The sequence below is a fragment of the Electrona antarctica genome, assembly GCF_951216825.1.
Source record: "Electrona antarctica genome assembly, chromosome: 1".
Taxonomy (NCBI): Eukaryota; Metazoa; Chordata; class Actinopteri; order Myctophiformes; family Myctophidae; genus Electrona; species Electrona antarctica.
In genome coordinates, this window is record NC_136806.1 from 19,432,427 (window position 1) to 19,441,857 (window position 9,431).

Consider the following 9,431-nt stretch of genomic DNA (forward strand, 5'->3'; position numbering starts at 1 on the left):
ACACACACACACACACGCACACACACACAGACACACAAAGGTATAGCAGAAATAAGTGGAATACCGAGACGGGGTCAGGTCCATAGTGACTGGGTTATAGCTGAGAGAGAGAGAGAGAGAGAGAGAGAGAGAGAGAGAGAGAGAGAGAGAGAGAGGGCGACAGAGATATGGAGAGACAGAGAGACTGAGACAGAATGTGTGTGTGTGTGTGTGTGTGTGTGTGTGTGTGTGTGTGTGTGTGTGTGTGTGTGTGTGTGTGTGTGTGTGTGTGTGTGTGTGTGTGTGTGTGTGTGTGTGTGTGTGTGTGCACGCATGTGTGTGCGTGGGGGGGTGTGGGGGTGGAGGGTGTTATAGTGTATGATGTGCAGTCTCAGTGGCCCAGAGCTCCTCCATCTGCCACTGGGCAGGAGTTGACAAGGAATGTTAGATTCCAGGTCCTCTTCATGGAAAAAGACTGCTGCACATCAAAGACTGAGCCCTCGTTCCCTTTGGAGCGAGGGATGAGCGCTATATAGACTCATACATAGATGGTTAGACTCATAGATAGATGCTTAGACTCATACATAGATGCTTAGACTCATACATAGATGGTTAGACTCATAGATAGATGCTTAGACTCATACATAGATGGTTAGACTCATACATAGATGCTTAGACTCATACATAGATGCTTAGACTCATACATAGATGCTTAGACTCATACATAGATGGTTAGACTCATACATAGATGGTTAGACTCATAGATAGATGCTTAGACTCATACATAGATGCTTAGACTCATACATAGATGGTTAGACTCATACATAGATGGTTAGACTCATACATAGATGCTTAGACTCATACATAGATGGTTAGACTCATACATAGATGCTTAGACTCATACATAGATGCTTAGACTCATACATAGATGGTTAGACTCATACATAGATGGTTAGACTCATAGATAGATGCTTAGACTCATACATAGATGCTTAGACTCATACATAGATGGTTAGACTCATACATAGATGGTTAGACTCATACATAGATGGTTAGACTCATACATAGATGGTTAGACTCATACATAGATGGTTAGACTCATACATAGATGGTTAGACTCATACATAGATGCTTAGATTCATACATAGATGGTTAGACTCATACATAGATGGTTAGACTCATACATAGATGGTTAGACTCATACATAGATGGTTAGACTCATACATAGATGGTTAGACTCATACATAGATGGTTAGACTCATACATAGATGCTTAGACTCATACATAGATGCTTAGACTCATACATAGATGGTTAGACTCATACATAGATGGTTAGACTCATACATAGATGGTTAGACTCATACATAGATGGTTAGACTCATACATAGATGGTTAGACTCATACATAGATGGTTAGACTCATACATAGATGCTTAGACTCATACATAGATGGTTAGACTCATACATATATGGTTAGACTCATACATAGATGGTTAGACTCATACATAGATGCTTAGACTCATACATAGATGGTTAGACTCATACATAGATGCTTAGACTCATACATAGATGGTTAGACTCATACATAGATGCTTAGACTCATACATAGATGGTTAGACTCATACATAGATGGTTAGACTCATAGATAGATGGTTAGACTCATAGATACTACTAAAAGTACTCAATTGTTTTACTTAAGTAAAAGTATCAATAATGCACGTATGTAACTGCTCCGTTACATGTAAAAGTCCGGAATTCAAAATGTACTTGAGTAAAAGTACAAAAGTATTGGCATCAAAATGTATACTTAAAGTACCAAAAGTAGAAAGTACTCACTATTCCCATTTCAAGTATTTTCAAATGGACGAAATGTATATAGGGCTGAAGTGTTTAATGTATATGTTTTGTAATAATAATCAAAGTAACTATAGTAACTAAAGTTTTCAAATAAACGGAGTAGAAAAAAGTAGTAAAGGTATTGTAAATTGTAAATACTCAAGTAGTACAAGTACAAGTAACTCAAAATTGTACTTAAGTACAGCACTTAAGTAAATGTACTTAGTTACATTCCACCACTGGTGGTTAGACTCATAGATAGACAGCTAGACAGTAGACGTGTCGTAAGGAGGGAGGGATGTACAGTAGCTGCTTGTACAGTACAGGGCTGGGATGATGAGACTGGGTGAATGGGAGGTTGGGGCATCAGAGGAGAATGCATGGAGTAAAGCGGTGAATGGGAGGTTGGGGCATCAGAGGAGAATGCATGGAGTAAAGCGGTGAATGGGAGGTTGGGGCATCAGAGGAGGATGCATGGAGTAAAGCGGTGTGTTTTAAAGGTGCACTACTGAGTTGTACCTCCGGCTATACAGAAGCATATATATGCTCTCCTCTAAACGCTCCTAGACTCTCTCCAGATGCAGGTGGAGGAACGTCAGGATTTCCTGCTTCCACAGGCCGTCGCCGCCGGTGCTGCTATAGCTACTAGTGTGAACAATCCTGCATGCGCTCCGTGCCAACGAAGCGAGGTCAACTATTTGAACTCTCGCGGAAAACAGAGCCAAAATCGTTGTCTTTTACCTTGCGTCCTGCAACCAGGAGCCAGATGCCTCCTGGTTGTGAAAGTTATAGTTCTCTGAATCCCTCTACAGTTTGTTTACCATAATGGTGTTTATCCACGTACTATAGTATACAGCCACTGTACACCTGGCTGTTAGGCAGATACAGTATCTATCGCGGGGAGCATGATTCTTGAGCCTCGCTCGGTAATGCTCCAGTGTTGCATTCACGTCCAGACTGCTGGAGGATTGTTGTTGATGAGAGTTTACAGGAGACAGGCGATGGAGAGGCATGATGATCACATTAGGAGAGAGAGAGAGAGAGAGAGAGAGAGAGAGAGAGAGAGAGAGAGAGCACAGTTTGTAGTGTAGATGCGACTGGTTTTCTCCTGACAGCTGTAACATTTCAGAACTTGAACTCATAACATGTTTCAGTTTTTCTTCCTTGTGGTAATTCATTCATATTCTTTCTTTTTTATTTACGTGTCATAATAGTTTAGAATGTTCTGTTATTTCAATACATTGTGTTGTTCTGTACAGCAGGTGTATACTGTAATAGATCAACACTATAATAGGTCACACAATTATGCAATTGGATATCTGTTCACTAAAACTGTCAACTGTACCAACATCAGCGTCAACATAGCAACACATACACCAGTGACGTTATTATCTCAATCTAACACTGCTACCCCTGAAAGATAACAGCATCAATTTGGGCATAAAGGTTAGCGCTTGTTGTGGCCAGAAGGTTCCCAACTCAATCCCCCACACTGGCAGGGGAAATCTTTGTGGGGAAGTGAATGAGCAGCCACCGGTACCATGCATCGTTATTGAATTGACCAAAGCACTTAACCACAATAAGACCTGTGCACTTTGTCGTACGATGAGTAGTGAAGCGACGTGCTGTGAGCTTGTAGATCGGATATAAAAATAAAAATCACACCTGTGTGAACTGAGCGGTGCAACTATGGAACATCCAGGCCCCCAGTAACGCCCCTAGGGGGCCAGCCCGGTTCCGGCGAGCCTTCCCGCGTCCAAAACGGTTGATAAATGACAGAGTTACCGTGTGGGGGTCCCCGGAACATCCAGACCCCGGGGAACACGCCCAGGGGGCCGGCCCTGTTCCGGCGAGCCTTCCTACGTCCGAAACGGTCGAGAAATGACAGAGTTACCGTGTTGCAGCTTTCCGTGCTCGGACAGGGACACGTATACATAGGGACACACATAGCTGCAGAATGGAGCGGAGGCACCGCTCCAAAAACCTAACCCAGTGAAAATGGTGTAAACCCCCCCAATGTTCCAGTGGGCTGTGGTTGTACTGGGCAGCTCCCATGCAGGTGTGAACGTGAGTAACTGTGGAGCAAGGCATTGCTGATGAAATATAGGCCTACCACTCATGCCCATTGAATCTACCGGGATAAATAAAGTTTAATAAAAGAATCACATCACCGTCTACAAGCTGGTAAATGCCTTAAGTGGCAAAGAGGAGGAGGATGTAGTCCCCCAACGCACACGCACGCACGCACGCACGCACGCACGCACGCACGCACGCACGCACGCACGCACGCACACACGCACGCACGCACAGCCTGCCCCCATCCAAATAGCTGTTAAAACATCATAAATAATGAATAGACATATCCTCAACCAGGGCTCTGTTATTAGTTGTATAACCTTATTTTTTTTTCTCTCTCCTCGCCGTGGCTTTTAAAAACCAGGTAAAGATAATGAGAGAGACAGAGTCTGCTGCTGGAAAGCCGTCACCTCATTACGCTGCCCTGGCTGCGATCAATTACACGCGGCGGTTGTGTGGGCCCTGACACGGCCTAACCTGGAACGCATCTGTGTCGTTTATAGCTTTTAACCACTTTTAACCATTATTTCATATATTTAGCTGTTGAAAAATATCAGATCTACAAGCTCGTAGCGCGGCTCTCTATTTTTGAAAAATCGTGAAAAATGTGTGCAAATCTACGAATATATTATTCTTTCACATCGAGCATTTTTAACTCAAATCTTTGCTTCTGGGGGGGGGGGGGGGGAGTCTCTGTGGCCAGAAAACACCAATAATGTTTGGGGTCCTTCAGTCCTTCACATGAAAAAGTTTGAGCACAACATAGGGTTTTCTGAGGATTTAGAAGACATTTTGTAGAATTGACCTCAAGTCCAAATGGGCTAATGTCGCTCTGCCGCGGTGGCAGGAGCCAGGAACCCATGGCTTTTATTCTAGCAGATACAGTAGTCTGGAATCACTTCCTACGTGGGGGGTTTCAATCTGTTCATAAACGTAGATCAGTGGTTTTCATATCAAGGCCCATTATTTATTCAGCATTTGAGCCACGGAACACCATTTGATGATATTTAGCCTCTCAGACACAAAACTAAAGAATATTTTGTTATTGTTGATACACAATTCCATGCTGTTATATAACAATTCTTTATACATCCTCTAATTGTGTAGACTTCTTGTAAATTAAGTAATTCTTTTTTTACAATAATGTAACTCTTGAGAGCGTAAATTGGTGTTAATTTTACACTCTCAAGAGTTAAAGATCTATAAGGGTTAATTTGGTTACCAACTGTACATCATTCAGCTGGGGACCACCTGGAACCCCCTCAAGGACCACTGGTGAAAAACCACTGACCGAGATCAACTAACACCAGCGGTTCTCCAAGTGGGATCCAGGGATCCCCCCCTGGGGATTTTGCCAAATTCAAAACCAACTCTTATGGTGTTCCCTGACACAAATGATTCTACAAGTGGGGGTGAGTTTACATACATTCACTTTGGAAGTCCTTGACATGCCAATGTTTGAGAACAACCGAACGACACACCGTGGCGTTGTAGTCGTGTGGTTTTTTTTTTAGACGTGGAACATTTTTACAAGCGAGCGCTCACCCTGTCCTCCGGGGGGCTACATGGAAGTGCTTCAAAAGGCCTTTCATTTCTGAATGGAAGAAACGGGCGTATGGCCCGATACTTGTAATTGTTCCCGCGGAGCGAGCTTTTGAGAGGTGTGCGTTAAAGCTAATTTAGCCTGCGTTGGGGAATATGCAAGTCTGACTTCAGCGTTTTCATCAGCCGACTGCGAACGAGGACCTGCACTCTAAATGATGTCATCCCCCGAGCCACACCCATAGCACTATACTAGAGCAATTATGTGTGGCTCAAATTACAAGACCCTCCAGACGTTGTACGGTGAACATACATGCACGCACGCACACACGCACGCACACACACACACGTATGCACACACTTATGCACGCACGCGCGCGCATAGACACACACGCACGCACACACACACACACACACACACACACACACACACACACACACACACACACACACACACACACGTTTGTATTACATATACTTGTGACGGGGGACATTTTTAACCCCAAACCTAAAATAGAAAAAATAGCGGATCAACGCGCTCACAACATACAGCATGGCAAAACGTTGTGAGATCTGTGATTTTCGGTGCACGACATCAGCGCGCAACCATGAAAGTATAAATGGGGCATAACTTTTCGTCACCGCTAAACCCCTTATCCCTAAACTTCTTTGCCTTTTTTACTATTTTGAAAAACATTTTTGAATAGTTCAACTAGCCAATCTACATTGACACGTTGTGAGCTTGTAGACTGGCCATTTCAACTATTCAAAAATGTTTTGCAAAATAGTAAAAAAAGGCAAAGAAGTTTAGGGATAAGGGGTTTAGCGGTGACGAAAATGGAGCCCTATAAGTCCTAAACCTATAGAAGTGCCTGATCCTAACCCTAAACCTCACCAAAGAATATTATATACATCTGTTTTAACCACAACACAATGAAGCATTTATTTATTTATATTTTCTCAATTCTACTATACGTGTGAGCCCATTGTATAGTACAATAATAATAATACAATACAAACACATACATACAGTACAAACACACATACGTACAGCATAGAGGTGCCAACTCAGTTGTGGAGTGAAAAAGTTGCAAAGTGCTTTTTACTCTTTACTTTTTCAAAAGGTATTTTTGTATTTACATATTTTCATACAGTACACACACACACACACACACACACACACACACACACACACACACACACACACACACACACACACACACACACACACACACACACACACACACACACACACACACACACACACACACACACACACCTCCCTTGAGTCTCTCACTTATTACGTTAGGCAAGAAGAAGAAGAAGAAGACGACGAAGAAGAAGAAGAAGAAGGAAAAAAAATCAATATTTCAGCGGGGGTATTTTTAAAAGCTGCCGCGGTTCCAATTCTGAGCCGCCATTTGCTTTGAGTGTTTGATGCTTTCTATGAAAAGACCCCCCTCCCTCCGCCCGCCCCCCGCTCCCCCGTCCCCGCCAGCGTTAACCCATTCTGGACGGGAACCCCTGTTGGTGACGTTTTAAGCATTATGTTTAGCTATTGTAAAAATCGTAAAAATGTGTCGCAAATTTGGAATATATATTCTTTCAGAGTGAATGTTTTTAACTCAAATCTTCCCTGGAACAGCATGTTTTCAGATGGGGTTCGGCGGCCGATTACATAATATTTTTGGGGGTCCTTCACATGAAAATGTTTGAGAATCACTGACATAATAGACAGAAAACTGTCATGAATTAGAAGAACATTTTGTAGAATGGAGCTGCAGGTCTAAGTGCGTTAACCCTGCAAACCAACCACCCAAGGAGAGCAGGCGAGGCCCGGCGCCTCCGCCGCCCATGCTCTATGGGTGACTGTACACTCCAATTTTCAGATAGATAAATAAATAAATTATATAAAAGATAAATAAATAAATGCGTGGTTGAATGCGAGGCGGAGTGCGTGCCGTGCCATCCTCGGGTGACACCCGGCTCAATTGGTTTACAGTCACAGAGTCTGGAGAGAAGCCGTGCCGGGAGCCGTGGACGAACGCAGCGAGATGCCGTCTTTTAACAGCGTAACGTGTACGGTGAAAATCCGTACACGTTTGTCCAACTCTGAGAGGGTACAATTTGACCCCCTATAGGGTCCGTTGTTGCACTCCTAAGTTCACTGCTGCTGTGCACCCACCGCTGCCTGGCTGTAGTGGTCCATTATGCCTAATTTATAGTCTGTTATGTACGATGGTGTCAAGCGTGAAAATAGCACACGTTGTTTGAGCTTGCATATCTAGTATTTTTCGCCACATTACGAGCCGTCATACGACAACGTATAAATCAGGCATTTGGCTCATAAACCAAACCCCCCCCCTTCGCTTCACACTCACACTACATTTGTTTGGAGTATAATGAACAAACTGTGAAATATTGTTTGAGTTTTCGCCGGGCATGCCACGGCTGAAAAAAAAGGAAAGAAAAAAATAAAATGTGAAGGGAAGAGAAAAGAAAGGGAAAAGCTTGGAGGCATGTTTGCTGCTGAACATCTGAAGGAAAACTGAGCTGAATCTCACACAGTCTCATTAGAAGGTCTAGGAAAGTCTAATATTGACTCTGCCGTGGTGAGAACAAATGCCCTCTTCAAATAATTTACAAGATGCTCCTCTGCAGCTAATTAGGATATGAAACAAGAGCAGCTTCATGCCCATTACAACTACATGATGATTCACTAGCAATGACCATAGCTCTGTGTGCGTGCGTGCGCGCGTGCATGTGCCTGTGTGCGTGTGCCTGTGTGCGTGAGAGAGAGTTTGTGATTTTTGTGCACGCTTGTTTTATTGTGCTTTCTTTTTGTACATAATACTATGTATGCTAGTGATCTTGTGTGTGTTGGGTTGTGTTGTGTGTGTTTGTCTGATCATATGTGTTTGTGAGTGCACATGCCTTTGCGCGCGCGCATGTGTGCGTGCGTGCGTGCGTGCGTGCGTGCGTGCGTGCGTGCGTGCGTGCGTGCGTGCGTAGGGCCTCCTTGGCTCTGCTACATACCATCAATAATTCACAAGCCAAGATGGCAATTACAGGACCATGTACAATCAAACTAAATATTTGATGAAGCACTAAAACAGTCCCTCTCTCTCTCACACACACACACACACACACACACACACACACACACACACACACACACACACACACACACACACACACACACACACACACACACACACACACACACACACACACACACACACACACACAGCATCTCTCTCTGTCCTTTCTTTCACTCATTTTGCCACACACGTGTACATGTATGCACGCATGCACTCACACACGCACACATCCGCACACACACTTGCGCACACACACCCTTTACTGTGTCTTTTGTCACAATACATTAGGGCCGTGGTCTCCTATTCCCTAAACTTTGTCTTGACACACAGAAACGGTTTATTTTGCTAAAAGGGCCCCGCACACTTCACTGGCTCCATCTGAAATATTGAGTGGCAACATTCTGCATTCTTTAAGTCTCCAGATAGCTCACGGCTTATTAAGTGTTCTCCTGCCTCTTTGTCTGCAAATAAACACAGTGACACAAAGGAAGACTCATTGCAGCAGCCAGTCTCCCTCCAGTGGGACTGAGCCCAATCAAATTCATCTGAATCACTGCCATCTCTGCCCACTCTTTATCTGGGATCACAACCATCAGGCATTATTCTATATAAAAAAGAAATGACTCAGAATACATATGAGCCTTGATGCAGCGAAGACTCTACTGTCTAACGATACTAGTAGTATTAACCGCGTGAACCCTATAATGTTCCTATTCTCGTAGTAGAGGCGAACATTCGGTGGAGAGAAAATTGTGTGTGTATAGTGCCCCCGGTCAATTAAGTAAATAAGTATGGACACTGAACTGCACTCCATGTAGTATGTGTAATGTTACTGTACTGAGGATAATAATATGAATGGTTCAGGTGTGTATGGATCTCCCAGCATGGGAGACCAAAG